Genomic DNA, 19,621 nt, shown 5'->3' with positions numbered 1-19,621 from the left:
CAAAAGAAAAGGGCTACCCTCAACGACAAGGGGATAGACGGGGCCTGTGGGCGCGAGACCGGGTGGAGCCGACCCGTCTTGTGATGAGCGCCACAAATGTGGCGGCGGTGCCCCGACTCCGCGCTCCTCCGCGGGTTTCGTTGGCACTCCTTGGAATGGGGTGGGAACGGGGCCCCCTTTCCGCACTATCTCAGCGCGGGGGGGGGGGATTGTTGATGCTCTGGGGAAAGAGGATAGCTGGCTTGCTTGGGTCCCGTGACGAGCGACTCCACTGCGACCTCGACCGCGCTCCCGGCTTCCCCTCTCTGCAGCTCCCCGACAGACTCCGAACCCCGACAGTCTGACTCTCCTCCAGACCCGTCTTGACTGCTGCTGCCACACTCTGCCGCTGCCACACTTCTCCAACTCGCCTTGACTCTTCTCCAACTCCCTTGACCGAAAAACTCTCTGCTGCTGCCACACTTCTCCAACTCACCCGAGCCCAAAACTGACTAAATTCGCCCCGCGCTCGGCGCTTTATAGTACGGCAGGAGAACCCATTTGCAAATTTCTGGATCAGAACGAGCTCGGGGGAGGAGCCACGCTCGCCCATTGGACGGAGAAAAATGGGCGTGATTCTCCCCTGATCCTCGAATTTGCATATATCGATTCTACTCCGACGCGCCTGGAGGCAGGGCCAAACCGCCCCGCGCTTGCTGATTGGACGGATCAGAAGTGGGCGTGTATCATTCCTGATCCGACTTCTCCTCGGAAAGGCCGCACTTTGTATCGCGGCTCGGCGCGCGCCCTGTACGAGTCCAGGACAGCCTGACGCTCGGTGCCCACAAGCGGTGCGGGAATGGCCGCAGGAGAGGGGAAGGTGGTGGAGGGTCTAAAGTGGCGGTCCCTGGCCACGGTGATGCTTGGAATGGCGGTGATACGATGGTTGCGGGATGGTGTGCTGTGAAGGTAAAGGTCGTGGCTGTTGGCGTTGTTGTTGTTGTGAAGCGGCGTTGCGGTTGGTGGTTGTTGTGTGATGGTGGTTGAGACGTGGTTGGTTCAAAATAAAGATAGAACAGAAAAACGGCTATCTTAAAGGGTCGCAGCCCGAATGAATCACATTTATTCCCGCTAAACAACGGGTTTGGGGCTAACTACACATGTACTTACAGAGATACCTCACCTACGGGACCTGAATGGTGGTTTGCGAATTTCCTCAACCGCAACAATATGAGTAGGGTAAGAATACTGATTCTGGCTGACTTTTCCCCATGTAAATGAATGGGGGATTTTCAGCGATTCCCTTTTTTTTTCCCTAAACATAAACCCCCTTTTTATCCCAAGGTATATTTATTTGTCTCCCCTTTTAACTTGGAGGTTGAACCTCATTGAATTGAACACCTGGGGGTTGAACAGCTCACTCATTGAACCTATAAAGATTTGTTCATTCTCAAATTCCTTCAATAGTTTAATTTTCTTTGCACAATAATCCCCATCTAAAATATTGACAAACAAAACATTTGAATCTTTATATTTTTTAAGATACCCCTTTTGTGCCATTACGAAATGATAAACTTCTCTTAATGCTCTTGTTTGACCATCTCCAGAGCCACATATCATTTTGAGAATATAGTAAATTGTTTTTCCATTGTTCAATTGATAACCAACAAAGTTTTCAGTCCATTCAATAATATTAATTTTTTCTTTACATCCTCGAACTTACTAGTTTTTAAATTGATTCCCTCATTTGTTTTATTGACCTTTGTTGAAGTTATTTTTTCAATAAGACTTATTTGATATTTTTCACATTCATTATGTTTTACATTTATATACCAAGACTGAGATTTTCTCCACTCTTTAGTTTGATTAATACTTGGTTTGACCATTTATATATTGTGAAAAAATGCGGCGGTATCCCTTAAAAACTCCAATCCATCTTCCCATCGTTAAAAAACAATCTATTCTATAAACTCTATCATACAATATCCATCTGGAACACAATCTATTCCATTATCTAAAATACATCTCTTATCATCAAAGGCTCCTAATGCCTTTTTATTTACTTCTTCACTATATATGTTATGTTTATAACTTCTTATTGTATTCATTTTCCTATATTCTTCTTTCTTATTCATCAAACAATTATAATAATTTCTAAAAGTTATTGATTTCTTTATTACATATTTCTTTATTACATATTTCTTTATTCCCTTTAACCTCTTATCAATCTGTTCACCATACTTATAAGCATATGCCTTTGCTCTCAATCCAATAAACTCACTCATTACTTTTCCACCCAACTCATCCTTAAACTTACCAATAACCTTTTCATTCTTTTTGGAAAATAACTCACTCTTCTTGCTGAAATTACTTGTATCATATACTTCAATATTTTTCTTCATATCTTCATAAACATCATCAGTTTTTATATCTAGGATAAAACTATCAGTGTCCATATACAACAATGAAACATTTTCGCCATACTCTTTCTTTAAGTCATTATACAAATAATCATACATCAATATCTTTGATAAATCAAGAACTGCTGTTCCAATATAAATTGGTTTATCCATTACAATACTTTCCTTTTTCATATGAATTGCAGAAAAGTTCTCTGAAAAAACCTCTTCTCTCTCAAAACTTGGTTTATTTATCAATCACGAAGCTTCTTTCCAAGATGTTGCGAATCTAATGTTTTGCCTGTTTCTAACATTTTCCATAGTCTTTCCAAATACAGCATTATTCATTAATTTATAAAAGTCCCCTTCAAATTTTACTTTTGTATTTGCTCTCATATCTGTATTGAATTGAATATACTTTTTCACCCAAGGACTTTGTTTAAATTTTAAAACTCTATGAATTTTAGCTACTCTCAATCCTTCTCTCAAAAACTGTTTTAAGCTTCTCTGATGTAAAACATATCCCTCTTTATCATAGAATGTTGTTAATAACTTTTCTGTTGATTTGCCTTTAATATTAAAACTTTTATGATAATCACTGAACCATTCTTTCTTTGGGGTTTCTTTCTCACATGCAAAAGGAAGGTCTTTATGCTTATTATGAAGAACACTCGGGTACCTCAAATCAACTTCAAAATAATAACCTTCTTCTTCGTCATTCAATTCCTCTTGAGAAGAAATAACAATATTCATCAAAGCCTTTTCATAATCCTTTTCTTCCACCCACTCTAATTTACCATAAGGCAGAGATTGAGACATTGCCCATCCATACAAATTATTAGCATCAAAATACATCAAATAATTACTATCTTTTTCACTATCATAATTTGGGAGATATTTATTATTTGCTTTCGCATATCTTTTTGAACATACTTGTGATATTCCACCTCTCTTGGACTTCTCAATCATCAAAAGCATATCAACATCACTGATTAAATCTATATCTTGTTTTGTCATTTTCAACATTGCACTCCAAGCTAAACCAGGAGCTGTGAAATAGTGGGCAGGGTCTAATCCATAACAATTTTTATTATGACAGAGTGTTCTAAAAGCCTCAAACACATCAGCTAACAATAAAACATCTGTTTTTAGATATAAATCATGATATTCTCCAAGGTTCTTTATCTTAAATATTTTCCATATTTCTTGTGCGTGTTTATATTCCTTATCACTTATCTCTTCTTCATAAAGGTTATTATAGAAACTTTCTTTTGAAGGAAGTTGTGTTTCTTTAAATCTCATAAATGAATCCATATAATCATAAGGATAAATTCCCTTACTTGTAAGAATTTTCTCTTTACTTTGAATTTCATTCCTTGTTTGAATTTCCTCTCTCGTAAGAATTCCTTCTTTAATCAGAATTTCATCTTTAATCTGAATTTCCTCTTTAGTTCGAATTTTCTTTATAATTAGAATTTCATCTTCAGTTAGAATTTCTTCATTAATTAGAGTTTCCTCTTTACTTTGAATTCTCTCTTTAATCTGAATTTCCTCTTTAGTGAGAATTTCCTCTTTTGGAAAGAATGAATTAAGATTTGGAAAAGAGTCCGTGGAGCTTAGATTTGATGCGAGGTAGGCTAGTGGTGTTCCCATAAACTTGTAAGAATCTAGAAACCTAATATGAGTTAAAGGTTTTGTGAATATCATTTTTGAAAATGAAATATACTTTTGACTTGTGTTTGTTATGGCAGAAATATTCCCTGGTGTTTTTGAAAGTTCATTTATAAATAGATGTGTATCATAGTTGGCGCTGTTGTGAAGAAAGACTGGAATAAAAGAAGGTAATTTATAATTAAGATTACAACAGGAATGAGTGGGACCTCTATATTTACCAGTAAGATGACAATGGTCTCTAACTTTAGACTCCTTAATTTCCCCCTCACAAATATGACAGATATTGTTCATTCTAAATTCTAATTTTTCTTCTTTGGTTAATTTCATCGGTTCATTTGTTTCTTTCATTAATTTAGTGAGTCTTATACAATCCTTTTCTAATCGTTTTACAAACTCTTGTGAAGCATTTTTTCCACGATAATGTTCAAGTTTGTTATACTTTTCTCCAACAGATGATTTGATATAATAACAGAAACCACAAGGAATATGTTTTTGATATTTATTTGTATATGGTTCTTTTGGATTAGGAGAAGCAGTATTTATCTTTTTAAGGATACATTCAAAATCAGCGTATATCACAAATGGGTGCATGATAGATTTATTATAATCTTCAAAATAAATCTTTTCACCAGGTTTAGGCATTGTAATTACAGCTGATTTATGATTACTACAATATTTTGAATGTTGTTCTAATCGTTCTTTTGTATGAAATGAATTAAGACATCGCTTACAAGGATATATTTTGTTTGCTGTTCTGAATACCTGAGAAGAGATTAATCTTGATAAATTATTGATGTATGTGTAATGTGAATTCTTTCCAACACTAAAATATAAAAGGTCAATGTGTGTTTCTTCATTTTTATAGTTGTTTGAAATTTTTAATATTTGAACTTTGTTTGTATCTGTTAATCCATATACATTAATAGAAAGATTATTCTTTTTCTCAAATTTAGGAATATCTGTTAGTGACATTGGGAATTTAAAATCTTTAATGTCCAAGGTATTCTCATATTTCATATATTGTTTTACTCTTTCTGAATTACATTTTGGTGGATGAAAGTGAGCAAGAACAGACCAGAGAAAACATTTATTATCATTGTTCTTAATATTAACAACTGCCTTCTTTCGTTTTATTTCTTTTGGTAATTCAATATAAGAAGAAGCTTTAAGAGGGTTTGATTTTAGAATGTGTATATCTAAAAAGATGATTTTTTTAATATTGAATCCACTTCCTACCACTGTATTATCAACATCCTCCTCTTGTCTTGATAGTTCTTCATAAACCCCACTATTCAAAAAATCTTGAAATGATGTTATAAAATGAAGACCTGTTCTCATATAAGGAGTATGTTCTTCATCTTGTCTTTTCATATTCATTTTCACTCCCATATAAAACTTTAAAGTTTTCATTTCTTTTAATGTCTTTTTAATAAATTTTTCAACATCGGGTTTCACTATTTCAATTGATTCAGCTATTGATGATGGACCGGGTTCTCCAAATTGAAAAATCCTTATTTTTATATGCCCTTTAAATGCCCCATCAGTGTTTTTAATATAATAGTCTCCCTTTACTTTAAACTCATTTTTCTTGTGTTTTTATGATTGAAGATGTTTATTATAACTACTCTTCAAAACATCCTTTGAACAGATATCACAATGTTTTCTTTCCAACTCAAGAGGAGATATTTGATGAAATAGATTAAATGTGTGTTTGTTGGTTTGGAGGTGTTTTCTATAATGTTTATATTCGTGATTACAAACATCGCAGTACGTTGTATTCACCATATTTATAGAATAAAACTTTGCTTAAACTAAAATTTTCTTGATGAAAATTTCATTTAATTTATAGGTGAATCTGTGCTTAAAAACATTTTATCCTCCAACTTTTTCACTTAATAAATACAATGTTTCAAGACACAAAAGACAAGTTTCAATCAATCTCTTCATCTGTTAAAGATACTGAGAAATATGTCAAGGATGTAAAATTGAACAAAGATAAATATAACAACCATTGGATAAAAACTATTATGGTAAATAATATGAGTTCTTCAATTTCCTTCAGTGGAAGGGCTTTTAGTATACCTGGTAGAACATCAATTAAAGTATCTCTAACAAAAGTTTCTCCTCTCCTTCTAGTAATATATTCAAAACTAGAAAAAGCAATGAAACAAGAAAAAGTATCAAAGAACAAAAACCTTATGGATGAAGCTTTAGAAAGAAAAGATAAGACCATCTGTAATATGCAAGGAGAAATTTGTATTTTTTTCAACAACCCTAAAGATGTAAATCCTGATGAAATAAAGGATGTTAATATATCAGGTGAAATGACATTTCGTTCAATAGTAGTTAACGATAATTTTAAAATTACCTTTAATATAAAAAATGTTGTCGTTGAATCTGATAATGAAAAAAAGTATATCGATATCGATGGTAATATACAACTGAAAGTAAAGATGAATTTCAGTTTAAGTAAAGTTTTACTTTATAAATATGCTAGACTTTCCTGATACTCCATATGACAAATTTGAGAATTGTCCTGCGTGTGAAAGACGGGGATTAAACACAGAGTCAAAAGCCTATAAACAATGTATATTCTGTGATTATCTTCTAATTAATGATAATAAAAAATATAAAAAGGAAAATAATTCTTTTAGATTTACACCAAAAATGAATTACTTTACAAGATTGATTAGAGAAATGAATGTAAAGTATTAGGGTGATAACACACCTTTCCTTACAAGGGAAGAAACTGAACGTATAAGAGAAATGTTCAAAGGATTGTTGTTGTATATTATTCATGGATGTAATTTTCAGGGAAATATCAACACAAGATATTGTATAAATAAAATAATGGATTATCTTGAAATTAAACCTGAACTTAGGATAAAATATAGAGTTTCTAAAAAAGCCAATAATAAATTAAATAACCTGTTTTTCAAATATATAAATGAATGATTTTTTACCTATTTGGGAAAATAAGATAAAATTTAACAACCATAAAAATCTCCCAAATTCATTAAGATGTCTCATAGTTGGTTCAAGTGGATGTGGAAAAACCTGCTTACTTTTAAAAATGCTCCTCACTCCCAACTTTTTAGATTATGATAATTTAATAATTTTCACAAAGTCGAGTTTTCAACCAGAGTATCAACTACTCTCACAAGGTTTTAATGCTGGTCTTCAAAAGAAGATATAATCGGTTTATTTAAACGTCAAAAAAACCTAAATGATTATAACATTGAAGATATAATTCAACTATTTTGTGATACACAGAGATGTAAAAAGAAATCAAATCCTATAACTTGTATTCTTAGTGATAATACGGATGATATACCGTCTCCCCAAGATTTGGATAAATCAAAAAAGAACCTCGTTATCTTTGATGATTGTGTTAGTGAGAGAAACCAAACGGTAATGGACAGCTACTACACAAGAGGGAGACATTCTTCTTGTAATTGTATTTATCTTAGTCAATCGTACTTTCAACTTCCTCGTCGTTCCATCAGAAACAATGCTAATACTTTTATTTTATTCAAGTTAAATTCAATAGATATCAATAATTTTTGGAGAGATAATTGTTCTACATTATGTAGTAAAAAGAAATTTGAGGATTACATGAAGCACACGACTGAAAAATATAAATATATTGTTGTGAAACAAGATGAGATATTAAGGGATATATTTTTTGTTTTATAAACAATTACATATATAAATGACAACTATTATTATAAATCTTGTGGGTAAATCTGCTTCTGGAAAAAAGTTTCATAAATCAAGGTTCTTGTGTAGTACAAATGAGAATATTGTAAATTTACTTAAAAAACACCCCGTGATACGCATTGTATCAACAACAACTAGAGCAATAAGACCTGGAGAAGTAAAAGGTGAAGATTATCACTATATTTCAGTGGAGGAACATATGCGATTGAGGAATGAAGGACAAATATTTGAGGAGGTTTCTCTTGGTACAACAAAATATTCACATTGTAAGAGTGAGTTAAGGAAACTAAAATCTGGTGGTGTTGGGATATTAGAAACTAATCCAGAAGGAACGAGACAAATTATTAAATATCTGAGCGGAGTGAAGATTTTATCATTCGGTTTTGATGTTGATGAAGAAACTCAACGCAAACGTATGAAAAGCAGAGATGCAAGTATTAGTGAAGAAGAAATTACAACTCGCATTAATGTTAATAAAGAATTTGATGAAATATTTAAAGAAAAGGATTTATTTGAACACATCTACTTGAATGATGAAGAAAAGGAAAATTTCCCTGTTAATCTTTACAATTCATTAAATGATATTTTACAATAAATAAATGGATACAAAAGAAAGAGCAAGAAGATTTAAGGAACATCAAGAGTTGGTTTCAAAAGTTGTAAAACAACAGGAAGACATAAAGAAGAAACGCAGACAGAAACTAACGGGCGAAGAAGCATTTGAAAGAAAACAAGAGAAATTTTTTAAACCACTTTTAAAAACTTCCCAAGAAAAAATGAAAGATGTTTCCACAGTTCCCACAGTAGAATATACTCCCAGAAAGCTTCAAATGTTAAAAGATTTCTGTCAAATGACGGAGGAAGAATTAGAGCATTTAGGAGAATTAGAATATGATGATGAAGGTTTATTTCAACAACTGGAAGAGATTAATCAACCCCCTGATTATATTGTGAATGCTGTTCAAAACAATGAATATTCAGCGGATTCAAAAACCAAAGCAGGACTCATTTCAACAGAACAACCAGCAATATTTCATCTTGTTCAAGAAAAGGTATTGATATTTAATGATGAATTAAGGTTCTTAAGTTCTGCTCAACCCCCTGTTAAACTAACTCCGAGATTAATGTTTCTTCTCACAAAAGATGGAAGACAAGGTTCAACTGTGAGGGATGAATCAAAGTATATTGATAAACCATTGGATATGGAAAATAATGATGATGGAGTATATATTGATTTGCTGAACACTCTAAATTATAAGGTTATTCTTTCTGGTAAAAGTAGGAAGAATGAGAAGGAGAAACACATTATTCAGGCTTTAAGTATCCTTGGTTCAGGTATTAGTTTTCTTCCAAATGACCCATCGCAATTAGTTAATAGACTGTTATTGTTGTTAGGCAGTAAGAAGGCTGGAAATAACAATTGTTTTAATGAAGCATCAGCCATTTTAGACCAGTTGATGAACATGAAAATAATTAATAAATCTCAATATAAAGACATTTTATCTCATATTAAATAAGATGAGAAGCACAATCCTGAGTTTTAATTTCACAACAAGCGACCACACATCTTCATTCCCATACCCACTACAACTTGACACAACAAAAGAATATGAGGCATCTTTATTGTCCATGGAAACTTATAATACCTTATTTAATATAACCGAGAAAAATGACAAGTTTAGTTATAATCCGGGAAGTGGATACAAAACGATAACAGTCTCACCCGGAGCATACGAGATTTCTCAAATATCTTCCAAAATTGCTCGTCTTATGAAAGAACAGGGTGATGAACCAAAAAATATTGTTATAAACATTCAAAAACATACTTCAAAATCAACGATTAAAGTTAAAAATAACTACAAGGTTGATTTCACAATTGATAATTCATTTAGAGAGTTATTGGGTTTCTCCTCAAAAAAGATTGAAACTAATGGGACGTTTTACAGTGATAATGTCATTCAAATATCCTCAGGAATAAATTCGGTGTTAATTCACTGTGATTTGATTGATGGTGCTTATAATTATGGAAAAAAAACAAATACAATATTTTCATTCAGCGCATACTCAACCCCAATTGGTTATAAATTCAATATGGAACCTAAAAATTTGGTTTATCTACCTGTGTCAGGAAAAACCATACACAGAGTAAATTTTAGGATAACCGACCAAGATAATCGTGTGATTTCTTTGAATGGAGAAGTTATATCCATCAGAATTCACCTACGTGAAGTTTTCCAATAAATAAATACGATGGTTATTGTGAGGAAACACGAGTTGGGAAAATATAAAATAATTACAGGGGATGGGATGTTCCTTTCCCCGTACTACAAGGGTGAAGGTATGTATCTTGGTAGAGGATACTATAAACCAAAGAGACAAAGGGGTGTCGGACATCAATTTAGAGGAGATGGGATAATTGATACTCTCATGGGTATTGGTTCAACTATTCTTAAACATAAAGACCTAATTGGTTCAACTGCTTCTGCTGTGGGAAATGTAGCAGGTGCTGTAAAGAGTATAAAAGATGCTCAGAAGGAATCTCATAAATTACAAGCAATAAAAGAAATTAAGAAAGGTAAAACTCAGTTGTCCCCTCAAGAACGACAGAAAATAATTCAAATACTTGGATCAGGGTTTCAAAAGTTTTAACATCTTTTTTCCTAAATAAATACAAGTATGGAAGCAATTGATAGTATCTATGATTTGGATGATACTATTATTATCTCAAACTCCACTAAAAAAGAAGATTACTTCAAGGTAAATGCAATAACTGGAACAGACTGGAATACAAATGGTACAAAAAGTTTTGAAATAAATAATCAACAAACCTATTTGAATCTCTCCGAAAGTTTCTTGTTGTGTAAATTTAAATTCACTAAGGCTGGGAATAACACAAACGCTACACTTGTAAATGATTTCTTCTGGAAAATGTTTGATAGTGTGCGATTGTATATTGGAACACAAGAAGTTGAAGCGGTTGATTATGTCTCTGCTGTATCTGAAATGATGAAATTTACACTCTATACATTCAGTGATAGAATGGGAAAGGGGTCTGTCGAAGGTTTTATTCCTGATATGTCAACGGGAACAAACACAGACCCTGGATATATTCAAAGGAAAGGAATGTATAATGATGATACAAAAGCAGAAAATAGTTTTACTGTGGCAGTTCCTCTTAAAGGTATATTTGGATTTTGTGATTATGATAAAATTCTGTATGGTCTTAAAATTAGATTTCAACTACAAAGGAATGATAATGAAAATAGATTGCTTTTTGGTGTTGGTAGTGCTTTTGGTGAACAGAATAAATTTGTAATTGAGGAGATGAGTTGGTATATCAGTGAATATACTCCTAATCTTAAAACAGAAGAGATGTTGAATCGAAGACTTAACTCAAAGAAACCACTCAGTGTATCATACCTCAAAAGAAGATGTCAACACGTTAAACTCAACCAAACTACTTACACGTGGAATTTGGGTGTTCTGGAAGGAAAGCCACGATATCTGTGGATGATTTTTAAAAAGCCAGATGGTGATACTGCGACTGATAAGAATAATGCATTGAGTGATAATGCTAAGGTGAAACAACTTCGCGTTTCTCTAGATGGAACATTTTATCCACGAGATAGATTGGAAATTAATTGGGAAAAAATGATTTTGCTGAAGCATACAAGTCTTACCAAAAGGTGTGTGAAAGTAATGGAAATAAAGAACCTATTTTGGATATGACAGCATTTAAAAGTTTGTATACAATCTATGCGTTTGACCTGAGCGCTCAAAAGGAAACTATAAAGTCTAATCGAGTGGATACTTCCCTATACATTGAAAGAGGAGAGAGTGAAGAAGTTGATACATAGTGTTTGCTTTTGGAAGAAACAGAATTGCAGATTAATACAGATAATGGTGTGATGATTAGTCTCACATAATTTTTTGTTAAATAAATGAGTGGCAAAGTACCAACTGGGGTATATGTTAATCAAATCAATCTTCATAAACTATCATCTTGTGTTCAAAATCAAAAGCCTTGTACGATTAACGTTAATACAATTCAGAGAAAAGGAGCAGTAAGAATTGATGTTTTGCTCACAAGAGAACAGGTTAAAATCTTGAATGACACTGGCTCACTTAAAATTAAAATGACAAAACCAATGTTGAAAAAATATTCAATAAGAGAGACGAGTGGAGGATTTCTCCCATTTCTAATTCCTTTATTTGCTGGTTTAAGTGCGGTTGGAGCATTGACGGGTGGTATTTCAACAGCGGTGAAAACTGCCAACGAAAGGAAGGCTCAACTCCAGGCTCAAAAAGAATTGGAAAGACATAACAAAGAGTTGGAGAAACAAATTAGTGGAAGTGGTGTAATTGTAGATTTTGCTAAAAAACTTGAAGGTCTGCCTGATAAAGCGAGATTGTTAGTTGGAGATATGCTTTCTTCTATAGCACAAGCAGGTGTAAAATTAACGAAAAGAGGTAATGGATTATATCTTTCTAATAAATAAATGAGCATTGATGAGTGGTTGAAAGAATTTGGAAAGAATACAACATCAAATTTACAACTTGCCAAATATTGTAAGAAATTAAAAATTCATAATGTGGTTATTTGTATGAGAGATGAATTAACAAATGTGCCGAAACATACAAAGAATATTATTATGAACTTAGAAGATAATGATGGGAACGGTTCTCATTGGGTTTGTATTTTTAATAGTCAAGACAAATATTATTTTGATAGTTTTGGTCTTCCACCACCTGTTGAAGTCATAAAATTCTTACAGAATGGTGTTTATCAAACATTTCAAGTCCAAGAATTAAATTCCAAGTGTTGTGGTCAATTATGTCTATATGTGTTATTTAAACTCAACAAAAATAAAAATTTTTATGATATTATTTTTAATCTAATATAAATGACTTATGTTGGTAAAGATGGTTCTATCTTTGGTGTATCTCAAGAACTGGATATTGATTTATCAAATTATTATACAAAGGCACAGGCTGAACGACATAAATATAATATAAACAAAAATATTAACATGAAAAATGCTTATAAATTAAAAAATTATCCAAGCCCGACTGACGCGAATGACTTGGTGAGATTAAGTGATTTATCACAATATATATACTTAAATAAAACGGCTGTGTATTCCAAAGATACAGAAGTGTTGATATTATCTCCAGGTCATACAGAATTCACAGTTCGAATTAAAATAAATTTTTATAAAGAAGGGCGTGTCGTTTGTATGAGAATAGAACAATGGGGGTATGATATGAATGATTTAGGATATGATTGGTCATTTAAAATTAACCTCGAAGACCTGGAACAATTAAATCAGTCTCGTAAGGAAGAATATTATCCACTTGGTATCGAGAATGAGTTTTGTGGAGCCACGATTAGTAAACAACAAATAAAAGAATTTAATAAGGGTAAATATAATAATGGTTTTGCCCTTGTTTATCTCATGAAAACAGAAAAAACAGGATTATATATAATAAGTAAGGAAATACAAAATGATTTAACTATGGGAAGATGGGGAGGTGTTTCGTGCCATAATATTATTCTAACATATATTTCTAATACATAAATGACAGCAAGAAGGCTTCAAGAAAATTATCATTTCTGTGTCCAAGCATACCTTCAAGAAAAGGGTATTCGGTATTTTAATAAATATGTTCTACAACATAAGAATGAGGTATTTTCAATAAAAGATTGGCATTATGCTGATGTTGATAAACCGACAACTTTAGATTTAATTAGAATGTTAAATAATGAAAAAATTATAAAGTTAAGAAAAGGTAAGGCTCTTTTAGAAATTCAAAAGAAATTTTATTGGTTTCCTGTTGTAAAAAAATTATTTTGGATACAGGAATAACAAGAAATCCTGATGAATATATGTATGATATTCTATGGGGTGTAAACGATTCAAGGATAGTAAGGGATGAGGAAGGAGTTGAAGAAGAGAGGGAAGAGGAGGAAAAGGAGAAGGAGGAAAAGGAGAAGAGAGAGAGGGAGGAAAGAGAGAGAATAAATAAATATTATAGTATGGAAACCAGTGAGATTCAAAAAAGAATAGAGGTATTACAGAAAATAACTCAACCCACCGAGGAGGAATACAAAGAATTAACAAGTCTATTTGCAATACTTTCGACAAAACTATTGGCATCGTCAAGCTATTAATTTTAATTCAAGTTTTTCATTTTTTTTTCTTAAATAAATGGAGGAGAGAGTGAAGGCATTTCTAAGGATTCTTTATGTTTTAAAAATTAAGATTCAAATGTGCATGTCGGAAACTAAAAAGGTTTTTGCACTCTGCAGGAATTTTTCTCATAAATAAATGAGTTATTGTCTCAAATGTAAAAAGAAAACTAATACTAAAAATATTTCATATATTAAAAGTAAAAATAACAGGGTTATACAAAAAGGTATATGTTTGGTGTGTGGTTCAAAAAAAAATCAATTTATCTCCAAACACAAACTCGGAGGAGATATACAAAAGTTTTTATCAGGAAGTAAATTTACAACTACTGGAATACCAGGGGAATTACATCTTCCAGGGTATTCTTTCTGTGGTCTAGGCACAAACTTGGATAGAAGATTAGATGAGGCAGACAATCCTAAATCCTGGAGTAAACCAATCAATAGAGTTGATGAAGTGTGCATGAGACACGATATTGATTATGGGAATACCACAACGTTGGAAGAAAAGCATGAAGCCGATAGAGAAATGTTGTATAATTTGTCTCTGATACAAAATCCAACCTTGAGAGAAAAAGTTGATAGGTTAATCGTGAAGAAGATGATTAGTGCTAAATTGAAACTTGGACTTGGAAATTCAAAAAACTTATAGGCTCTAATGATGCCATTAAGACTGAAGAGCAATTAGCTGATGAATTACATAAACCAATATTCACAAAGTTTCAGAGAAGGAAAGTTTATTCCAAGGAAGTTGATTATATCTGGTCTGCTGATTTGATTGAACTCAATAATGATAAGGGGTACAAGTATGCTTTAACCGTTATTGATTTGAGGAGTAGATATGCGTGGGTTGTCCCTTTAAAAAACAAAACAGGTAATACTCTTATGTTAGCTTTCCAACAGATATTTAATAAAAGTAAGAGAAAACCTAAAAAATTGTGGACTGATGAGGGTAGAGAGTTTTATAACAAGACATTTATGAATTTTCTAAAAAATAACAGTATTACATTATACAGTACCTTTAATGAAGGGAAGGCAGTTGTTGTTGAACGTTTTAATCGTACCTTAAAAGAGAGACTATATAAAAAATTCACACAACTCGGTTCACAACAATGGTCATCTTTTATTCAGGATATTGTGGATAAGTATAATGACACGATTCACACGTCAACAAATATGAAACCATCAGAAACATTTACAAAATTAAAATATGAAAAAGAGATTAATGTCAGAAAACCTAAGTTCAAAGTTGGTGATATCGTAAGAATATATAGGTGGAAATCTCATTTTGAAAAGGGTTTTACTGAACGATGGACGAAAGAACTTTTTAAAATTGTTGATGTAATAGATACGGTTCCTTGGACTTATAAAATATATGATTTGGAAGGGGAAGAGATTTTAGGTTCATTTTATTCACAGGAATTACAAAAGACAAAACTAAGCAGATAATACACCTTTGTGGACACTAGAGGGACAAGTCCGAGGTGTATTACAGTATATAATGTGTGTCAAGGGGGACGTTCTTAGATCTGTGAACCCCAAACACAGAATCCTCAACTGAATAGTCAAGGTTTAACTTTTGTTTGTGTGTGTGTGTGTGTGTGTTCAATGGGAGCAATAGGTTGGCGCTTCACTCCCTCCTACTATACACCGTTGTGGACACTCGAGGGCCAAGTCCGAGGTGTATAACAGTATATAATGTGTGTCAAGGGGTGGACGTTCTTAGATCTGTGAACCCCAAACACAGAATCCTCAACTGAATAGTCAAGGCTTAACTTTTGTTTGTTGATGTGTATGTGTGTGTGTGTGTGTGTCCCAACCCTCACATTCAAAATCTCAACCCCAACCCTCACATTCAAAATCTCAACCCCAACTCAATCCTCACCCAACACAATGTCTTTTTCAAAATGAGATTTCCACCTATATATATATATATATATTTTACGTTTTTTTTTTTTTTCTCTTCTTCCAATTCTGTCTTTTAAGGCTTTCAGGTTTGATAACATAGAAAGAGGGAGTAAGAACTTTCTTGATAGGTTTAAATCCCAAAGAGTGGTAGCATTTCAAGTCTTCAAAATAAACCCAACTTTCCAAGTCTCCAAGGTAGTTATTTAAACCATCAAGGCAGAACTCATTTACTGATTTTTTCAAAATTTGTGAGTCTCCAAGGTAGTTCCCATATTTAGAACCATCTTGGCAGAACCCTTTTCCTGAGTCTCCAAGGTAGTTATTTAAACCATCAAGGCAGAACTCATTTACTGATTTTTTTCAAAATTTGTGAGTCTCCAAGGTAAAACTTGTATTCTGGCTCATCAACGTATAACTTGTTCAGTGGGTATTGTCTTGATAACTCACAATGAGTACTATTGCTGTAAAACTCTTTTTCAGGATTTTGCTGGTCTCCAAGGTATAACTCTTTGGTTGGGTCATCAAGGACGAACTCGTTCTGTGGGTCTTGGTCGCTCATAAGGTCTTCAACCAAGCCAACAATTTCGCCCCAAGTTGTAGCAAAAGCAGTATTTTCATTTCGTATTTCAGACACAATTTCCTGTGAGAGAAAATAATAATGTATTAATTAAGTTATTTAATTATTAAATGAGTATGCTTCAATCAAAGTTTGAAAATAGGAAAATAAAAATCTTACCTCAACAGATAAGAGGTTTGAATCCAGTTCATCAACTTGAAGGTTTAGTTCCATACAAGACAGAGAGTTCCAAGGAACACCAAAGTCATCCCACTCAAGGTCTTGCTCGTTCTGTAGGTCTTGGTCGCTCACAAGGTCTTCAACCAAGTCAACAATTTCGCTCCAAGTTGTAGCAAAAGCAGTATTTTCATTTTGTATTTCAGATACAATTTCCTGTGAGAGAAAATAATAATGTATTAATTAAGTTATTTAATTATTAAATGAGTATGCTTCAATCAAAGTTTGAAAATAGGAAAATAAAAATCTTACCTCAATGGATAAGAGGTTTGAATCCAGTTCATCAACTTGAAGGTTTCATTCCATACAAGTCAGAGAGTTCCAAGGAACCCCAAAGTCATCCCACTCAAGGTCTTGGTCGCTCACAAGGTCTTCAACCAAGTCAACAATTTCGCTCCAAGTTGTAGCAAAAGCAGTATTTTCATTTTGTATTTCAGATACAATTTCCTGTGAGAGAAAATAATAATGTATTAATTAAGTTATTTAATTATTAAATGAGTATGCTTCAATCAAAGTTTGAAAATAGGAAAATAAAAATCTTACCTCAATGGATAAGAGGTTTGAATCCAGTTCATCAACTTGAAGGTTTAGTTCCATACAAGACAGAGAGTTCCAGGCAAGCACACAGCACACCATTGCCAGCAAAAACAAATGTTTAAAATGGAGCCTGGGTTTGAAGCTTTTATAGAGAAAGACTGGTGGGTGTGGTTTCCTTTGGAAATTCCCTGGGCAAGCCTAGGCAAGCCTTCATTGGGAAATTTTTCAAAACCATAACATCCTGTAATTTTCTAGTGATTTCTTTGTGAGTCAGAGATGAACTGGAAATGATGTAAGAGTGGGCGGGGCTTAGCAAAAGTAGGCGGGGCTTAGGAAAAGTGGGCGTGGCTTAGGAAAAATACCTTATGAAAAGTGGGCGGAGCTTAGCAAAAGTGGGCGGGGCTTAGAAAAAGTGGGTGTGGCTTAGAAAAAAATACCTCACGAAAAGTGGGTGGAGCTTAGCAAAAGTAGGCGGAGCTTAGGAAAAGTGGGCGTGGCTTAGAAAAAATACCTCATGAAAAGTGGGTGGAGCTTAGCAAAGTGGGCGGGGCTTAGAAAAGTGGGCGTGGCTTAGAAAAAATACCTCACAAAAAGTGGGTGGAGCTTAGCAAAAGTGGGCGGGGCTTAAATAAAAGTGGGCGGGGCTTAACAAAAAAATAACCTGTGGCTCAGGAGGTGGTCAAACAAGAGCATTAAGAGAAGTTTATCATTTCGTAATGGCACAAATGGGGTATCTTAAAAAATATAAAGATTCAAATGTTTTGTTTGTCAATATTTTAGATGGGGATTATTGTGCAAAGAAAATTAAACTATTGAAGGAATTTGAGAATTAACAAATCTTTATAGGTTCAATGAGTGAGCTGTTCAACCCCCAGGTGTTCAATTCAATGAGGTTCAACCTCCAAGTTAAAAGGGGAGACAAATAAATATACCTTGGGATAAAAAGGGGGTTTATTTTTTGGGAAAAAAAAAGGGAATCGCTGAAAATCCCCCATTCATTTACATGGGGAAAAGTGAGCCAGAATCAGTATTCTTACCCTACTAATATGTATCACTTTTAGAATGGTTCTGTCCATTTCCCCCCCCCCCCCTCCTATGATCCTGGCCTGGTTTGATTGAGTCCACATTTATGTTCAATTTCTTTTCTATATAAAACGATTTAAAGTTTTATGTTTTTAAATTTTGGGTTGCATGCTGAGACAAAGTAACTTCCTTGTGTTGGAATCACCATCATGGTGACACAAGAGCAGTTATTGAGGTAGGTTCGGCTATAGTTTTACATTGTTTTGAGAGTTGAAAAATAAGTCTTGGGAGTTCAGAAATCGCTCGAGAATAAAAGTTATGGCTTTTAAATGCTTCTGACTTCATTCTATAGTAGTTTATAAGCCTATCATTGTGTACCCATTTGAATGGGTGGCCATTTTTCCCCCTATCATCCCTCTAAATGGAGTACTACTGCACTCCATGATATAAACTATAAAAAGAAGAAAGTTTGTGTGTATGCTTATTCATTTATGCATTCGGACCCTGCAGGAAGAAACATGACAAACAACTACTTTGCATGGTATTCTCTTTCATCCAGAGGAAGGTCGAGAGCTATGCTTGGATATTAAAAAAAATTCACCTCAGATGAAACAGATAATTGGCCATCAGGCCTCGATTGGGTCTTGTACTAATACACCAGAGACTATAAATCCTATGGTGCAACACACCAGATTTAAGCACAGACGGATGGGGAACGAGAGATCCCGGATAAGGCCTCAGCTCTGCTGTAGATGAGGAGGGAGCAGGTCCATAGGCTGGAGAGATGAACAGGCAACGAGGCAGGCGATGAAACACATGGGCAGGGCGACGAAGATACATGAGCAGGATCAACTTAGTGGGCTGCCGCAAGAGGAGAAACATCGAAGCGGGACCACCGCAAGGGTGGGCACGATGAGGCAGGGCTGCCGCAAGGGTGGGGACGACGAGGCAGGGATTCCGCAAGGGTGGGAATGATGAGGCGGGGCTGCTGCAAAAGAATGACGGATGAGGCGGGGCAGCCACAAGAGCGGGAACGATGAGGGGGGGGGCACAAGGTCGGGAACTACGAGGCGAGGCCGCCGCAAGAGCGGGAACGATAAGGCAGGGCCACTGCAAGAACAGGAACAATGAGGCGGGGCCACTGCAATGGCGGGAACAGTGAGGGGGGCCGCCGCAAGAGTGGGAACAGCAAGACAGGGCCACCGCAAGAGTGGGAATGGCGAGACGGGTCTGCCACAAGAGCGGGAACAGTGAGGCGGGGCCGCCGAAAGAGCAGGAACGGCGAGGCGGGGCGCCGCAAGAGCGGGATCGGCGGGGCCGCCGCAAGAGCGGGGATGGTGAGGGGGGGCGCCGCAAGAGCGGGAATGGTGAGGGGGCTACCGCAATAGCGGGAACGGC

At 34.7% G+C, this 19,621-nt stretch overlaps 1 protein-coding gene and 1 long non-coding RNA gene across 3 annotated transcripts in view; one reads left to right on the top strand and one right to left on the bottom strand.

Moving 5' to 3' along the window:
• LOC147009147 (uncharacterized) overlaps nucleotides 1-19,621 on the top strand; it is an 89,511-nt gene that overhangs the window by 17,527 nt on the left and 52,363 nt on the right. The gene's annotated exons all lie outside the window — the stretch shown is intronic.
• On the bottom strand, nucleotides 15,071-16,945 carry LOC147009148 (uncharacterized). The gene is made up of 2 exons (XR_015053004.1): nucleotides 16,607-16,945; nucleotides 15,071-16,510 (listed from the first exon to the last, which is right to left on the bottom strand). It is a non-coding gene; the product is annotated as an uncharacterized LOC147009148 (long non-coding RNA).

This window comes from Eptatretus burgeri, chromosome 17, assembly GCF_056783735.1.
Source record: "Eptatretus burgeri isolate ZD-2024b chromosome 17, Ebu_testis_v1, whole genome shotgun sequence".
Classification (NCBI taxonomy): domain Eukaryota; kingdom Metazoa; phylum Chordata; class Myxini; order Myxiniformes; family Myxinidae; genus Eptatretus; species Eptatretus burgeri.
This window is presented reverse-complemented; position numbering and strand designations above follow the sequence as displayed.